Below are 19408 nucleotides of genomic sequence, written 5' to 3'. Positions count from 1 at the left end.
TGCTGACTGACCCCCTTTTTCTTTGCAGTTTGTACCAGAATTATTAAGAAATGAAAATTCTGGTGCATCGCTGGGAGTTTTTTGCGCCAAAAAGCAAAATCTATGCCTGCAAAGGAGCTGGCATACATTTGTGGTCTGCAGTTTTCTAGGCTGTGGAGGTTGCCCCCATGGCCATCCTCTTCCTGCTCACTTTTTGTAAAAGAAACAAGAGAGGTGAAAAAGGGAAAAAAGTTGCAATTTTTGGTGCAAGACTGCACTTGCTACAAAAATGTTGACGTAAAAAGTTGATACATTCCCCTGTGTGAAGTCCGTGATATAGTTCTGGCTGCCTACAGTCACCACTAGAGGGAGTTTACTGCATACTGTTTTATAGTTGACTTTAATGTAACATTATGAAGTAAGCTCCACCATACATATATGACAAATGAAATCAGAACACCCTGCAAACCTGCTGATCAGCTACTAACGACCTATTCTATAAAGGATAGTCCATCATTCAAAAGGGCTGGGAAACCCCTTTAACCCCTTAGTGACCACCAATACGCCTTTTTACGGAGGTCACTAAGGGGCCTTAGGCTGGGCCGATGTCTTTTCACAACTACTCAGTCTAAGCACTGGATGGGTCCCCCGTGCAACAGAGAGCGGGGGCTCGGCTCCTGCTCTACTAGCCCGCACCGGCAGGAGTGCTGATCCGGACTGTTTAACCCCTTACATGCAGTGGGCAATGGCGCCTGCCACATGTAAGCGGTGACAGAGGGAGCAGAGTTATGTGTAACCGAAAATGATACCATTAAAACCACTACAACTACATAGATGGAAAAATGAAAAAGTTATAGCTCTTGGAAGGTGATGATGAAAAAAGGAAGAAAAACTCTTGGTCAGTAAGGCCTAAAATAGGCTGGTCATTAAGGGGTTAAAAATATATTAGGTCATATTTACTAAGCCTGTAGATGGTCTACACTTCCACAGTGGTTCATGATGGATGATTAATTTGGTTCAGGCCTAGACTCCTTTGTCTAAGGGCTCATGCACACAAACTTATTTTCTTCCATGTCCGTTCCGTATTTTGCGTTGCGGACCGTATGCTTTACTTCAAGGACAAGGATAGTGATAAAGACGCCCTAAATTAGGGCATTTAAGATACACTCTGGTGTTCCGAATCAATGTACCCCCCCAGGGGTTAATATCCACGCGTGGCTGAGAGACTAGACGCTGACACATAGATGGTCAATGCAATCTCTAACTTTTATTACATGGGGTAAGCCGTATATACATCTTCAGAAGAGGGCAGTCCTCTCTGAGGCTAAAACATTGTTTCATTGGTCAAAAAGGAAGAAGAGATAAGAGAGAGGAGATAATACACCTGCATCTGCGCACTGGGCCCTACTTTGGAATGTGAACTAATGTAAACATCTGGTTACCATCGCCATTTTGTAATGGCTTCTATTCTAACAATAATACTGCATACGTCATATGTGACACTTCAAAGAGGTGCTTCTCTATAGGCAGTGAATAATATATACATATCATCAAGCCATATGATTGGCTTATGCATTCCACCACACTCTATGGGACACCTGTAGAAAGATGAGAAACCAGACACCTCTCACAGCACAGCTCTTTGCCCCCCTCTCTTCTACAGTTTTGAAACAAAGAGAGGGGTGGGAGGAAGGCACTCGGAAAAGAAAAAGTTAACTCATTACAGTCCTAGAGATACAAAATATAGAATAAAATTCACACATCTTTAACAGTCCCCCCTTGAATTTCATTCTCTCCCTAAACCTAAACATCTGTCCCAATGCTCCGCCTCCTCTTCACCAGCTTCCACGACAAGCCATTCCTAGCGAACAGCCTCCCGTGACACTGGATTTGAGCACAGGGAAGTCAGATGATCTTTCCCTAACTGGCGTTGACATTATATGGGGGGACTGGAGGTCATCAGTACTCCTGATTTTCTGGATCGAAGTTTTCATACAATTTTTCCATATTCTTTTGACTCATGATCAACAGTCACACAAGGGAAAACCAGTCTCAACACTTCCTTGAAATCAATCCAATTTTCCTTTTCTTTGAGCTTCACTGTGCTTGTGGTCAACAACACTCGGAATGGACCATCAAACCAGGGTTTTAGGACTTTTCTAACGTGTCTTTTTCTACCACCCAATCTCCAGACACAAGTGGGTGGGTTCCTGGTACTTTATCAAAACCTGGAAGTGAAGCAAAAACTCGAAAATGTACTTTAGTCAAATGCTTGTACAAACTGATCACATAATGTGCCAGACAACCATGTTGCATCTGGAGCTGCTGTGGGAAATAAATCCTATCCTAGGGCCTGACCCAAAAAGGACCTTATAGGGACAAAGGCCTGTCTCACGGTTAGGCGTATACCTTACTAAAAGAGGGCTACCAGCAGGCACTCTAAGGCTTTTGAATCTTTAACTTAGTGTCCCGTTCAGTTCCTTTTCCCTACTCTACTGCTGCTTTGTGGATGGTACGAAGCATGTAAGGCCTGTCCTACACCCAAAACCTTCATCATCTCCTGCCTCACTTCACCTGTGAAGTGAACACCTGTGTCACTTTCAATGATCTAAGGTACCCCATACCTGCACACAACTTCGGCCATAATCTTCTTTACTTCTTTGGGTACGGTTTTGGCCATCCTGAAAACAAGTCACATACCAATACATACTCATTCATGCCCACCTTGTGTATTTGAAGGTAGTCTGCAAATGTTGAAACAGATACAAAAAGCAAGACGTGTTTCTTGGGTACCTTAACCACCTTGCCCACGTTGTTCTGGACACGAACCATTTATCCTTGAGTATGTCTGACTGTTACAGTGCTGAACCCTGGGGCGTACCATATGCTACGTACTAAATCACACATAGCAGTTTTTGTCTGGTGCATCACTCCATGGGTTTCCTGTGCCATTGTGGAGTAGAGGGACCTGGGAAGGTGAAGTTTTCCCTTCTTTTTTGTAGTCCCCCCTTTTCCATCCACCAGTCCCTTTCCTCCTTCCCCATCTGGTTCTGTAAGGTCTTAAGAACTTTCGGGAGACAGGAGGAGTTATTTCAGGGACCTGAACTGTGGCCACTTAAGACAGGGGTCTGCTTAGGTAATTTGGCAACCATTTTTGCCGCCTGATCTGCCGTGGCTTTCCCCTTTGCCTCCGCTGCATCTGTTTACAGTGGCCTTTCGTTGCTATCATCACCTCTCATGTTAGTGACAAGAGGGCTTCCATCAGAGACCTCACTGCTTCCCCATTTTCGATGGGTTTACCTGAAGCGATCAAGGAGTCTCTGGCTTTCCATATGGGCCCATAGTCATGGGCTATCCCAAAAGCACACCTGGAATCAGTGTAAATGTTGGCTGTTTTTCCATCTGCATATCTGCAAGCCATCTTCAGAGTCTTTTAGCTCCACTTCTTGAGCCGACATGTGTGGTAGTTCACGTTTAATCACCACTGCCCAACCTGTGTAGTACCTGCTATCCTGGCCATACCTCGATCCATCCACAAAGAGCACATGATCTAGATTACCTAATGGCTGATTTACCAAATCCCACTACCTCTTGTGACATCATCTGCAAACAGTCAGGAGCCTCTTCCTTTGAATCTGGAAGAAAAGTTTAAAGTGCGGTGCCCTAACTCTTCCCTCCCCCCTTGGTCCAGAGGCAACAGGGTGGCTGGGTCCAAAGTATTACATCTTTGGAGAGCAACATTGTCAGGCAACAAAATGGAACACTGCATTCTCAAATAACGGGCAACAAAACAATCATTTGGATTGTACGTTCATGAGGATAGATGTAATATCACCATCACTTTGTGGTTCAGAGCTATCTCCGAGCTTTCATCAAGCATAGCTAGTACAACTACTACAGCTCTGATGCAGAAAGGGGCACCTCTGGCCACGGGATCAAGTCTGACTGAATCATTTGCTACGGGGCGTTATTGCTGGCCATGCAGTTGGGTGAGGACAGCGGAGTCATGGCCACTCACTTCATAACAACACAATCTAAATGTAATAATCTGATAGGCCCAGTGTGGGGGAACACAAAAATGCCAGTTCTAGGCATAAAAAGCATCTACCAACTCATCTGTGAGGCGGTAGGGACTAAAGGACAAATCAATCACAGTGGAGTGAGTAGGGGTAATAGGAACCTGAGCCAACAAGGTGTGTGTATTGGGCACGCTGTAGGTGTTAGAAACTGTGGCCTCATTAACGGCATGTAGGTCATGTACCATCCAATGGTGAGTGGTTCTGCTTTTCTCAGCTTCTGGGAGTACTGATACAAACATGGACCAGGGAATTTTGTCACTAATGGCCAACAAACAAAGTTCCTGGTCGTTGAGGGCACCTGTAAGCTTCACAGTGCCGTCCTCCTGATATGAGATACCAGCATGTTCTTTTGCAAGCAAATCTGCACCCAGGAGGCAACAAGGGGCGTTACCACTAACCAGCAAACGGGCAAGCGCATCTTGGTTAGGGGCAAATCTAATATGGATGGTTTCTGTTGAGAAGGGAGCGTACTACTTTCCCATCCACTTCTACCCAAAGACTGGTGTCCTTGGGGAGTTAATCAGGGGAGGCCATGTTTGCTGTGCACAACTGTCTTGGCTGCTCCAGTATCAATCAAAAACGGGACTACTTCTTTATCACCCAGAGTGAGGGATATCATTGGGCCAGACTGAATCTGCTAAAAATGTTTAAAAGTAGAGCCGATACTGGATTTCCTGTTTCCTAATCTTGATCTAACTCCCCCCCTCCCTGTCTTTGTGTTCTCCTTATAACAAAAAACATGGGTGTCTGTGGGGACGGACAGTGATCTGGGCATGGTCAACATAGAATACAATCCTCTCATGTGGTGTGGACGAGGAGTACCACACACAGCACAACACTCTCTCTTCTGGGATCTGAGTCCCACAGACTCTGCAGGCCCATCATAGGGTGGCAGACTTACTGTCACGAGGATGTCAAGAGCCACGCCTGACTCTGTTATACCCGGGGTCAGGAAGTCGCAGCGGGTGGCTGCGCGCTCGATGTACAAAAACAGTGCGGTTTCGTAATGGTAGCTTTCTGGGTTTGCCTTGCAACCCTTTTGGCTCACTCAGGGATCCGTAGCTTCTCCTCCTCAGCTGTTTCTTGTCCAGCAATCCCAACCTCCTTATATTCCCATCTCCCACTTCTCTGGTTGCCAGATATAGAGCTTCCTGCCTGGACTTCTATACTGACCCACTGGAGCTGTGTATTTGTGTTCCCTGGTTGTTGTTCCAGAACATTACCCTCCGGATCCCTGTTGGGCCTTGGTGGTCTGTTGTTGTCGCCCACCTGGGATTATATGTTTGTCTGTATTGTCTGTCCTCTCCTTGGTGTTTTCCTCTTAGTGTCAGTGGTGCGGACTAGTGATCCCACCGCCCCGTTCACTACTCAGGGCTCATCCTAGGGAAAGCCAGGGTTTAGGCACGTGATCGGCGTATGGGTGAGGAACCCGTCTAGGGACGTCAGGGCAGTCAGGTGCCAGTCGCAAGGTGAGTCAGGGGTCACCACCTTTCCCTCTCCCTTGGACAGGGCCTTCCCATTTCCCTCCCTTTGCGTGACGCCGGTCATTACATTATATCTGGCCCTTATTTTGTGTAGGTAAAAAAATAAATAAAATATTTTTTTTTTTTCTTTCTACCTACTTAGAATCCAGTATGGATCCAATTGCTGCTTTGTCAAAGCAATTTCAAGGCCTGTCTTTGGAGGTGGCAGGATTGAAGGCGTCGGTCCTACAGCAACAGCAGCAATTGCAACAGACCGCAAGCCCAGCGGTTGCTACAGGTAACCAGGTTGTTGCGGAACCCAAGGTTGCTCTTCCTGACAGATTTTCTGGGGGAAGGGACAAATTTGGGACGTTCCGTGAGGCCTGTAAATTATATTTTAAACTGCGCCCTTACTCCTCTGGTAATGAAGAACAGCGGGTGGGGGTTGTTATTTCCCTGCTGCAGGGGGACCCGCAATCCTGGGCGTTCTCTTTACCCACTGATTCCCAGGCTCTCCGGTCAGTGGATGAATTTTTTGGGGCCTTGGGTCTCAAATATGACAACCCAGACCGAGTCGCACTGGCTGAATCAAAATTACGGAGACTCCTACAGGAAGAGCGGCCAGTAGAGGAGTATTGCGCAGAGTTCCATAGGTGGGCTACGGATACCCAGTGGAAGGACCCGGCTCTCAGGAGTCAGTTCTGCTCCGGGTTATCCGAAAGGATTAAGGATGCGCTTGCGCTGTATGAGACTCCCTTTTCCCTTGATGCGGTGATGTCCCTTTCTATCAGAATAGATAGACGTCTTAGGGACAGATTGAAAAATCCGGAGCAATTGGTAACCCCTCCCAAGCAGCAGTTAGTCTGTACGGACTTAGACGAGCCTATGCAGCTAGGAGGAACTACTCGTCAGGTCCGTCCTCCTGAGGCTCGCCGTAGGCGTGGGATTTGTTTTTTCTGTGGGGAGAGGGGTCATTTTATTAATGTCTGTCCTTCCTTCCTCAAAAACAAAAGACCGTCGGAAAACTACTAACCCCAGGCTGTGTGGAGGATGTCAGCCGGGGTGTATACGTTTCCTCCATACGAACATCGCAATTTGTGTTGCCAGCGGTTGTTGGTTTTGGCGTTAAGACGGAGACTATTTCTTTTTTTTCTAGACAGTGGAGCAGGAGTAAATTTGATAGATGCCCATTTTGCCCACACTATGGGTTTGTCTCTCTGTACGCTACAGAGACCTATTCCCATATTCGCTATTGATTCTGCTCCTCTGTCTCAGAGAAACCTCACTCCCATTGTCCATAACTTACACCTTCGGGTAGGGGACCACCATAACGAGTTGCTTTCATGTTATGTTCTGGAGGGGCTTCCCACTCCGGTGGTGTTGGGTCTTCCCTGGTTGGTAGCGCACAATCCAGTGGTGGATTGGCAGTCCAGGGAGATATTGGAGTGGAGTGAGCAGTGCAGAGAAAATTGCTTAAATAGCAATTGCTTAGTCGCCTCCATAGCTACCCTACCCACATTTGTTTTGGACTTTGAGGACGTCTTTTCTGAAAAGGGTTGTCAGAAGTTACCACCTCACCGTCCTTATGATTGCCCGGTTAACCTGATTCCCGGTGCAAAATTACCCAAGACCAGGTTATATAATCTTTCGGGTCCAGAGAGACAAGCCATGAATGATTATATCTCCGAGAGCTTGGCTAAGGGACACATCAGACCCTCCTCTTCACCCGTGGCTGCAGGGTTTTTCTTCGTTAAAAAGAAAGATGGGGGCCTGCGTCCTTGCCTAGATTTTCGCGACTTAAACCGGATAACCATGCGAGACCCATACCCTCTTCCTCTCATTCCTGACCTGTTTAATCAGATTGCGGGTGCTAGGTGGTTCTCCAAACTTGATCTTAGGGGGGCCTACAATCTGATTCGTATCAAGGAAGGGGATGAGTGGAAGACAGCTTTTAACACCCCTGAGGGGCATTATGAAAATCTAGTCATGCCTTTCGGTCTGACCAATGCTCCTGCTGTCTTCCAACATTTCGTTAATGACATTTTTAGTCATCTTATCGGCAGGTTTGTGGTGATATACCTAGATGATATTTTAATTTATTCGTCGGATCTGAAAACACATGAGGTGCATGTCAGACAGGTACTGCAGGTCCTACGGACGAATAAATTATATGCTAAAATTGAAAAGTGTGTTTTCGCCGTTCAGGAAATACAGTTCCTAGGGTATTTATTATCTGCTTCAGGTTTCCGTATGGATCCTGGGAAGGTCTAGGCAATTTTAGATTGGGATCTTCCTGAGAACCTCAAAGCACTGCAACGGTTCTTGGGCTTCGCAAATTTCTATAGAAAATTCATAAAAAATTATTCGGTGATTGTAAAACCCCTTACTGACATGACTAGGAAGGGAACTGATTTTTCTAAATGGTCTGACGCCGCTAAAATGGCTTTTTCCTCTCTAAAAGAGAGGTTTACCTCGGCACCTGTACTAATCCAACCTGATGTCTCCCAGCCTTTTATTGTTGAAGTAGATGCGTCAGAGGTGGGAGTGGGGGCTGTGCTGTCTCAGGGTCCGTCACCTGGCAAATGGCGTCCTTGTGCTTTCTTTTCTAAAAAACTATCTGCAGCAGAGAAGAACTATGATATTGGCAATAGGGAACTATTAGCTATTAAACTAGCGTTTGAAGAATGGCGTCACTTTTTAGAGGGGGCAATCCACCCCGTCACTGTGATTACGGACCACAAAAACCTTCTGTACCTCGAATCAGCTAAGCGTCTCACCACTAGACAAGCTAGGTGGTCGCTATTTTTTACCAGGTTTAACTTTGTTATTACCTATCGTCCTGGGGCAAAAAATACCAAGGCAGATGCATTATCTCGTTGTTTCCCTGGAGGGGGTAATGTGAGTGATCCGGTACCCATTCTACAAAGAGGAGTGGTTGTCTCTGCGATACACTCTGTTCTGGATGGGAAGGTGTTAGAAGCCCAGGGGGACGCCCCGGTCTCTTGCACCTCAGAGAAATTGTTTGTACCGTTGAACCTGCGTCTCCAATTATTAAAGGAACATCATAATTCGGCACTTGCTGGGCACCCGGGTAGTAAAGCAACCTTGGAGCTATTGTCTCGTCGTTTTTGGTGGCCAAGGTTGCGTCAGGATGTAATGGATTTAGTGTCTTCTTGTTCTACTTGTGCGCGCGCGAACGTCTCTCATACACGTCCTGCAGGGTCTTTATTGCCACTTGTCATTCCCAATAGGCCATGGACACATCTGTCAATGGATTTTATCACTGACTTACCTTTGTCTGCGGGTAAAACAGTTATCTTGGTAGTAGTGGACAGGTTTAGCAAAATGGTACACTTCATTGCGTTACCCACACTACCTAATGCTAAGACACTTGCTCAGGTATTCATCAGTGAAATCGTGAAGCTTCACGGGGTCCCTTCCGATGTTGTTTCGGATCGGGGAATCCAGTTTATTTCTAAATTTTGGAAAGCTTTTTGTTCCCGTTTGGGGGTACACTTATCCTTTTCCTCAGCTTTCCATCCTCAGTCGAATGGACAGACTGAGCGTACCATCCAAAACCTTGAGACATATCTAAGATGTTTTGTGTCTGAAAACCAAGAGGTGTGGTCATCATATTTACCGTTAGCCTAGTTTGCCATAAATAATCGCCGTCAGGAATCTACTGGCAAGTCACCATTTCTTGGTGCATATGGTTTTCATCCCCAATTCTGTACTTTCAAAGAGGGGGGGTCTTCTGGGGTTCCCGAAGAGGAACGGTTTTCATCATCTCTTTCATCGGTATGGCAGAAGGTGCACGCTAACTTGAAAAATATGGGAGGTAAATATAAATGCATGGCTGATAAGAGACGGTCGCCAGGTCCGGACCTAGGAGTGAATGACTATGTGTGGTTATTTACTAGGAATATTAAATTAAAGGTTCCCTCTTGGAAACTGGGTCCTAAGTTCATTGGCCCTTACAAAATAGTAGCCATCATTAACCCCGTGGCTTTTCGCCTGGAGCTACCTCAGACTTTTAAAATCCATAACGTCTTCCATAAGTCGTTACTCAAGAAATACAGTCAGGTCCATAAATATTGGGACATTGACACAATTCAAAATTTTTTGGCTCTATACACCACCATAATGGATTTGAAATTAAACGAACAAGATGTGCTTTAACTGCAGACTGACAGCTTTAATTTGAGGGTATTTACATCCAAATCAGGTGAACAGTTTAGGAATTACAACAGTTTGCATATGTGCCTCCCACTTGTTAAGGGACCAAAAGTAATGGGACGATTGGCTTCTAAGCTGTTCAATGGCCAGGTGTGTGTTATTCCCTCATTATCTCAATTACAATGAGCAGATAAAAGGACCAGAGTTCATTTCAAATGTGCTATTTGCATTTGGAATCCGTTGCTGTCAACTCTCAAGATGAGATCCAAAGAGCTGTCACTATCAGTGAAGCAAGCCATCATTAGGCTAAAAAAACAAAACAAACCCATCAGAGAGATAGCAAAAACCTTAGGCGTGGCCAAAACAACTGTTTGGAACATTCTTAAAAAGAAGGAACGCACCGGTGAGCTCAGCAACACCAAAAGACCCGGAAGGCGACGGAAAACAACTGTGGTGGATGACCGAAGAATTCTTTCCCTGGTGAAGAAAATATGCTTCACAGCAGTTGGTCAGATCAAGAACACTCTCCAGGAGGTAGGTGTATGTGTGTCATAGTCAACAATCAAGAGAAGACTTCACCAGAGTGAATACAGAGGGTTCACCACAAGCTGTAAACCATTGGTGAGCCTCAAAAACAGGAAGGCCAGATTAGAGTTTGCCAAACGACATCTAAAAAAGCCTTCACAGTTCTGGAACAACATCCTATGGACACATGAGACCAAGATCAACTTGTACCAGAGTAATGGGAAGAGTAGAGTATGGAGAAGGAAAGGAACTGCTCATGATCCTAAGCATACCACCTCATCAGTGAAGCATGGTGGTGGTAGTGTTATGGTGCGGGCATCTATGGCTGCCAATGGAACTGGTTCTCCTGTATTTATTGATGATGTGACTGCGGACAAAAGCAGCAGGATGAATTCTGAAGTGTTTCGGGCAATATTATCTGCTCATATTCAGCCAAATGCTTCAGAACTCATTGGACAGCGCTTCACAGTGCAGATGGACAATGACCCAAAGCATACTGCAGAAGTAACCAAAGAGTTTTTTTAAGGGAAAGAAGTGGAATGTTATGCAATGGCCAAGTCAATCACCTGACCTGAATCTGATTGAGCATGCATTTCACTTGCTGAAGACAAAACTGAAGGGAAAATGCCCCAAGAACAAGCAGGAACTGAAGATAGTTGCAGTAGAGGCCTGGCAGAGCATCACCAGGGATGAAACCCAGCGTCTGGTGATGTCTATGCATTCCAGACTTCAGGCTGTAATTGACTGCAAAGGATTTGCAACCAAGTATTAAAAAGTGAAAGTTTGATTTATGATTATTATTCTGTCCCATTACTTTTTGTCCCTTAACAAGTAGGAGGCACATATGCAAACTGTTGTAATTCCTACACCGTTCACCTGATTAAAGCTGACAGTCTGCAGTTAAAGCACATCTTGTTTGTTTCATTTAAAGTCCATTGTGGTGGTGTATAGAGCCAAAAAAGTTAGAATTGTGTCGATGTCCCAATATTTATGGACCTGACTGTATGTTCCACCTCTAGAACCGTCACCGCTGCCACCCCCTCCTGTTGTTGTGGATGGTAATCTAGAGTTTCAAATATCCAAAATTGTTGATTCTCGTCGGGTCCGCCGCTCTCTTCAATATCTGGTGCATTGGAGGGGTTACGGTCCCGAGGAAAGAATGTGGGTTCCAGCGTCTGAGGTAAACGCTGACAGGTTAGTTCGGGCTTTTCATGCCTCTCATCCTGAGAGACCTAGTCCTGAGTGTCCGGAGGCCCCTCGTAGAGAGGGGAGTACTGTCACGAGGGTGTCAAGAGCCACGCCTGACTCTGTTATACCCGGGGTCAGGAAGTCGCAGCGGGTGGCTGCGCGCTCGATGTACAAAGACAGTGCGGTTTCGTAATGGTAGCTTTCTGGGTTTGCCTTGCAACCCTTTTGGCTCACTCAGGGATCCGTAGCTTCTCCTCCTCAGCTGTTTCTTGTCCAGCAATCCCAACCTCCTTATATTCCCATCTCCCACTTCTCTGGTTGCCAGATATAGAGCTTCCTGCCTGGACTTCTATACTGACCAACTGGAGCTGTGTAGTTGTGTTCCCTGGTTGTTGTTCCAGAACATTACCCTCCGGATCCCTGTTGGGCCTTGGTGGTCTGTTGTTGTCGCCCACCTGGGATTATATGTTTGTCTGTATTGTCTGTCCTCTCCTTGGTGTTTTCCTCTTAGTGTCAGTGGTGCGGACTAGTGATCCCACCGCCCCGTTCACTACTCAGGGCTCATCCTAGGGAAAGCCAGGGTTTGGGCACGTGATCGGCGTACGGGTGAGGAACCCGTCTAGGGATGTCAGGGCAGTCAGGTGCCAGTCGCAAGGTGAGTCAGGGGTCACCACCTTTCCCTCTCCCTTGGACATGGCCTTCCCATTTCCCTCCCTTTGCGTGACGCCGGTCATTACACTTACTTTTTCCTCACTTCAATGAGGCGTTTGACATCAGGGCTGTAGCAATGCCAAAGGAACACTACCTATGGTTGGCACCACTGAATCACCAAATGCCGCTTGATGTTACTCTGCATTTTGGCTTACAGAAGTATCCAACTTTTCTTATCGCGGAATTAGTAGACTGGAAAACAAAACAGGACTTCTCATCTTCCATGGGAGTGTCTTATAACAAGGGCTGTCGTTGTCTGTAACGTCCACCCCTATCCTCCTCCCTCCGCTCTGAGTCATCTAAGTCCACCCCCTTCAGTCAGACGCTGTGGTCCTTCTTTTGTCCGTCAGTAATCTGCCAGCTGTCCATAACAACAGAGCTCTGATGTGAAGCACAACACTTAACATGCAACACGTAACTTCAAACATTGAAACAAACAGATCTGACAATACAGACATGAACACACAAAAGGGCCCATAAAAACTTTTCATTGACTTCGATAAAAAAAAATGTACAGCTTGATCAATGCTGTTGGCACCAATAAAAACCAAAAAACTTTCAAGAAAAATAAAATAAAATCCTCAATGCGCATATTATTTAAAAAACAAATACCGTACTCCATACGCATTCATATACATTTTCATGTACTCATTTTCATTAACAGCTCATAACCACGCCCTTACACATAAAATATGAATTGCATTCACAGCTCTGCTAAAAACATCCATCAGTCACAAAGCCACACCAATTCACATTCCATTGAATCATTTATGTCTTCCAACCTAGCCACACTGTTTTCATCCCAAAAACTTGTAGCACAGACAAACACAGCTTTCCTGGAAACAGATAGCCACACCACACCCAGAATTGCTGATGGTCTGTCGCTGTAAGACAATATACATGTTATAATCATACAGTCATTTTGTTAAAAGCTGGATTCCCACAGTACACTGCTTGGGAAAGAAGAAAGAAGATTATTGAACAATTCTTTGTCTTCTATAATAATATTACACATATAACATCACTTACTCTGCATGATTCCCTGCCCCCATGATTCCCTTCCCCCTTTCCCTGCTCCTCATCTCAGGAATGTTTCTGTGTGAAGGTGGGGGGGAAATGAATTTCTCTATTTCACAGTTCCTGACCATCTTTTTTTGGATCTTCCCTTTTTAACCAGTTCATTTCTGAACATTTAACACAAGCGCCTTTCTGATTGCAGACACTGGGGCACTTTCTTTTTTGCTAATGCCATCAATTATCATCCTGACACTGCTCTGTTTTCTCACTCGTTAAAAGTCCCCCTTCAACATCACCGGAGTTCTGATGCCCTCATTCTGTAAGCTCTAACTTCACAGTTTCTTACAGATTTTCATCCCTGTTGCCAGCCGGGCGACCTTCTGTCCGGGGCCACACTTTCTCTAACATTCTTTGTCACATTTTAACTTTCAATTCTCCATATCACATCCTATAATCTCCCTCTTTCCTCGCTACTAGCTAGGGGCTGTATTTTCTCCTTCATAATACTGGGACTGACCCATCTTAACAACAGTATTTCAAACTGACACACACACAAAACAGAGGAGTGATCAGCACCTTTAGCCCTTTCTTCCGCAGACAAAGGATTCACCCTCCCCACTGGTTTGCTCAAATCTGACTATCACGTCTGACTAGTCAGCTGGGACTCCCCGCACGTCTTCCCCAAAACCAGGGGTCAGGCGGGCTCCGTCGCGTCTTCCTGGGGTCAGGTCAGGTGGAGAATATCACCGCAGTCTTCCCTTATCTCAAGGATCTAAAGGTCATACGGCTCCACGCGTCTCCCTGCCAGGTCAGCCGGAGTTTACTTTGTCCCACATCTCGGCACTACAGCGCCCCTTTCCAAACCAGGAGGTTACTGTCCCCTCCCTTTGTCTGTGGTTTTACCGTCTGTGCTCAACTCACTCCTCACATAAATCACAGACACACACAAAACATATAATTTCAGACTATTGGTTCAATAGACTCTAAGCTTTCAGCATTACAGCCGACTACTATACTTACATCAGTACCACCCCACAGCAGACTGAGCTATCTGAACATGACGAAGTAAATAGCAGAAAGGCAGATGAGATAAAAAGTTTTCTCACCTTTCTTTGAGGTTGCAATCCTCTCCCCTCTGCCGTTCGTCAAGCTCAGGGGCCCGTCTTGTCAGCTGTTTGATGCTACATTCGCTCAGAGTCCCTTCGTGGTCGCCATTTTGATAAAGACGCCCTAAATTAGGGCATTTAAGATACACTCTGGTGTTCCGAATCAATGTACCCCCCAGGGGTTAATATCCACGCGTGGCTGAGAGACTAGACGCTGACACATAGATGGTCAATGCAATCTCTAACTTTTATTACATGGGGTAAGCCGTATATACATCTTCAGAAGAGGGCAGTCCTCTCTGAGGCTAAAACATTGTTTCATTGGTCAAAAAGGAAGAAGAGATAAGAGCGAGGAGATAATACACCTGCATCTGCGCACTGGGCCCTACTTTGGAATGTGAACTAATGTAAACATCTGGTTACCATCGCCATTTTGTAATGGCTTCTATTCTAACAATAATACTGCATACGTCATATGTGACACTTCAAAGAGGTGCTTCTCTATAGGCAGTGAATAATATATACATATCATCAAGCCATATGATTGGCTTATGCATTCCACCACACTCTATGGGACACCTGTAGAAACATGAGAAACCAGACACCTCTCACAGCACAGCTCTTTGCCCCCCTCTCTTCTACAGTCTTGAAACAAAGAGAGGGGTGGGAGGAAGGCACTCGGAAAAGAAAAAGTTAACTCATTACAGTCCTAGAGATACAAAATATAGAATAAAATTCACACATCTTTAACAATAGTACAGTTCTATTAGGGGCCAGCTGTTCTGTTCCACAAAATACTGAATGCACACGGATGTCACCGCAAAATACATACGGTCGTGTGCATGAGCCCTAACTCTACTATAGGGGATTTCACAACCCTACCTGGCGCTGTACTTTGTTTAATAGTGAAATAATGGGGCAGATTTACTGTTGCAAAAATGACAGAATTCTGGTGCACATGCTTTACACCACACTTATTAAGAATTTATTACACTATTTCTGTTGCAGTGGTCAAGGAGGAGTGGCTTGCCAGTTAATGGGTGCAAATGTGACCGAAAATTGCAACAGAATTGTATAAACTTAGATTAGATAGTCCAAAAGTGTGCCAGTCTGATAAATCTGGCGCATTTTTAGACTGTCTAGTCTAAGTTTACACTGTCTAAATCTTTTATCATATCTTTAGTAATTCAGTCCCATTGTGTTTATTTTATTTTAATGTTGTTAGCCATTTATAGCTATTATATAAAAAATTTCTGAACTTCCTGGGGTTAGCCACATTGGCATATAAACTCTCCCTTCTTGTATTACCAGTATCTGTGTAAACAGCCAAATAGGATAAGTGAACTTTATGGCTGTTGCAATGAATGGAAGTTAAAAGAGTTGTGTGATTTCATGATATTGATGACCTATCTTCAGGATACGTAATCAATATCAGATTGGTAGGGGTACGACTACTGGCACCCCCACCGATTAGCTGTTTTCAATGGGCTGCAGTGCTACTGAGATCTTTTCAGTGTTTACTTGCGCACCATCTACATTATAGTGGCGGTGCAGGGCAATTACAGGTTCCTCTCCAATTCAGTTGAATTCTTAATATTGTGAAACGGGAATACCCCTGTAAGGTCAGTAGACTAACACAGTGTCTAGGATGAGTACAGCCCCTTTCCAAGAGACTAGGGAGTTAAAATCCTGCCTTATCTAGGCCTCCAAAAGTACAACGGACCTGTAATTAAATCTGATGTCATCTAGTAAAAACAAGATGACTCTGCTAATTCTGTCACAGTCTACACAGAAAAATGTCAGTCAATTTGTTGTTCTCTAAAGGCCAGTATAAAACATGTATTATGTGGATAGACATATAAAAAAGTGTACAGTGAAATTTTTTTTTTTTTAAATCAATATACTGTATATTTATAATAAAAGGCTGATTTAACTCAATATGTAATTTTGTAATGGTACTATACGTTCCCCTTAAGGAGTTATAGTAGTGTATGGCCCATGAAACCTAATAGTCACATCAATAAGGTATGGTGTAAAGCTCTTACAGTGGATCTGGCTGTTCACCATATTGCTCTTGGCAATGAGAACTAACAATGAATGATCCTGATGATATAAATACTATTGATTATGTTCCTTATGGACATGCAGAGCAAAGACTAGCTACCACATATGTGAAATACAGCAGTGTATTGAGACAGCTGGTAACCAAACCATTGATTATGAAGAATCATGGCAGTGTCAAGCAGAAATCACAAATCACAGTTTGGATAAGGTAAAGTTTCATCAGTCGTCCAAAGTTCCTAAAACCACAAAATCTGGGCTTTGAAGAGACATGGTTAATGTGCTCCTCTAGGCTGGGCTGGAAAATACAGTATAGGGTATGTGTGTGCGCAAATCTATATGTCGCAATAATCTGCAACCAGATGTGGCTAAACTACAACTCACAAAGGCATGCTGAGAATTGTAATTAAAGGGATTCCTCAGGCATTTTATTTAATCAGTAGTTGGCACTAACCTGTGAAAGGAAGATGTTTTAGATAGTACTTACCCGTCCCTCATTCTGCTGATGCTGCCATCTCTACTGCACTCACACAGGCTGTGGGCTCTTCTGACCGGGTCCTGACCACAGGAGAACGCTTCTTTTCCTGTTCAACTGCAATTATTCCTATAGTAGTACCACAGTAAACTAGTACTTAGTGAAAACTACCAATTAAATGAAATGCCCGAAAAGCCCTTTAAGCAACACCTGAAGAGCCACAGGTTGACCACTGTTTAATTTCCAGTATATACTGTACCCCAAAACTAGAACTATTGGCATCACTTAAAGGGTTTTTCCAGTTTTATATGAATAAAGCTCAATCTTTATATAATGAAATGTTCTGCAAACTTCTAATATGCTCATTTTCAGTACCTCACTGCCTCTGCCTGCAATGCTGTCCATTGAGAAGCTGCAAAATAGCTTTCCCCTCAGAAGAAGTACAATCTCTCTAGTGCCACCCATAGGTGGTGTAGGAAGGTACAGGGGTCCGTCGTTTCCGGAAGGTATGTATCACGGAGGTTCCTGGCCTCTGTGAAGTAAGAGCCGGTATTTTCAGGTGTCAGCGGCAGCTAATGCTAATTGACACGTTACTATTTTAGTATGGCTGTATAGCTGACCCGGGACGGCTCTTACTGGGAGTAGTCAAAGTGATGGGTGGGTGGCTACTCCCCACGTTCCAGGCCAGGTCTTGGTTTGGGCTATAAAACACAGGCAGCACTGTCAGGTAGTGTGGATTACTCCTCTCTGACAGTGGAGCTCTGTCAGTTTCTGTGTTGGGGCCTGGGAGTTTGGCCCTGGATTAAGGCCTGCTACCTTGTTTATGTGAAAGCAGGTGGAATCTGCTTTGTCCAAGGACTTCTGCTTTGCTGCCTGGTGTGAATGAACACCAGAATCAAGGTGACTGTTTTCCTTGAAACTGACTTTTTGTTTTGTCACTTACTTCATGTGTTGTTGCCTCTATACTGCATCCTCTAACCTGCCTACCAGAGCGAATCTCCACAGTGGCTACCTCCTAAGTTAGTTTCTGACACTTAAAGAGGACCTTTCACTTGTAAAAACTATGTGAACTAAGTATGCTGCCATATAGAGCGGCGCCCGGGGATCTCACTGCACTTACTATTATCCCCGGGCGCCGCTCCGTTCTCCCGTTATAGGCTCCGGTACCTTTGCTCCTTAAGTTATAGTAGGCAGGTCTTCCCTTGTCCTGTGGGCGTCTCCTTCTCCTAGGCTGCAGCGCTGGCCAATCGCAGCGCACAGCTCACAGCCTAAGTGCAGTGAGATCCCCGGGCGCCACTCTAAATGGCAGCATACTTAGTTCACATAGTTTTTACAAGTGAAAGGTCCTCTTTAATACAACTTTTAAACATCTCAACTCACAACCACTGAGCAATATATATCTATGCACAATGTACAGTATATAAGGTATCCATGGTGGTCTAGAGTTCTACCCTTCTATACATAAGTCCAGTCAGATGTGAGAAGCGGGAGCTTCACTGCTCTCCAACTGGGATACTGAAATAAATGTCTTCAATGCCATTGATCCCTAGATATACTGACATTAACTCCACCAATAAACTAGACCACAAGGTATACTGACATTTACCCTCTCACTATCCCAGACCACCAGGAATACTGACATTAAATGTCTACAAATTAAAAAAATGTCCCCAAGCCAGGATTTGTCATAATTAATAAAATAATATATATTTACCTATTTTATCCCCTGCCACTTCCAGTGCTACACAACATCATTTCACTGGCAGCACTTGAAACAGCAGGAGATGAAATGGGAGAGTATACATTCTTTTATATTTTTTACAACAATTTCTGGCTTGAGGATAAGGACAGAAAACCCAAGAACACTATTAGGTTGCTTTTACACGTGCAGATTTTTTTTCTGAACTTTCTGAAACTGAAATTTTGTTTCATCCATTTGAATGGGGATGGAAGCATGCACATGAATTCACTTTAGGGAACTACTACACTGCGCCGTCGTGATGTGGTCATCATGTGGTTAAGTCCCGCAGCATCTTATTTCCCAATAGAAGTCAATGGGAAAATAGGTTTCTGAGATAGACTTGGCACTTGGCAAAGTTGTGATGACTGCACCTGATTTACATAAGGTTGACTGCACGTAAAACAGGTCCACGTGCGGACAGGTTGGGTGAACAGCCTGTCGGATCCGTCCTGCCGCTAGCGAACGTGTGCCCCTGGACTGCCGCTCCATCCCCATTGACTATAATTGGGGCGGGGCGGAGTTCTGGCAGAGAATAAAACATGTAAACTAACTATACAGACATGTAGAGCGGCGCCCAGGGATCCCCCTGCACTTACTGTTATACCTGGGCGCCGCTCCGTTCGCCCGGTATAGCCTCCGGTATCTTCATAGTTAGGCTCCACCCAGGGGAACCTGATGGCATCTCTTTCTCCTATGCTGTAGCGCTGGCCAATCACAGCGCTCAGCTCATAGCCTGAGAGAAAAAAAAACCTCTCAGGCTATGAGCTGAGTGCTGCGATTGGCCAGCGCTACAGCATAGGAGAAAGACACCGTCAGGTTCTGCCTAATATGACTCCGTCAGATCTGCCTAATATGTCTCCAGCTTACTCAAACCAAAGACCACGTCA

This window comes from Bufo bufo, chromosome 1 (assembly GCF_905171765.1).
Source record: "Bufo bufo chromosome 1, aBufBuf1.1, whole genome shotgun sequence".
Taxonomy (NCBI): Eukaryota; Metazoa; Chordata; class Amphibia; order Anura; family Bufonidae; genus Bufo; species Bufo bufo.
Note: the sequence above shows the minus strand (reverse complement) of the source record.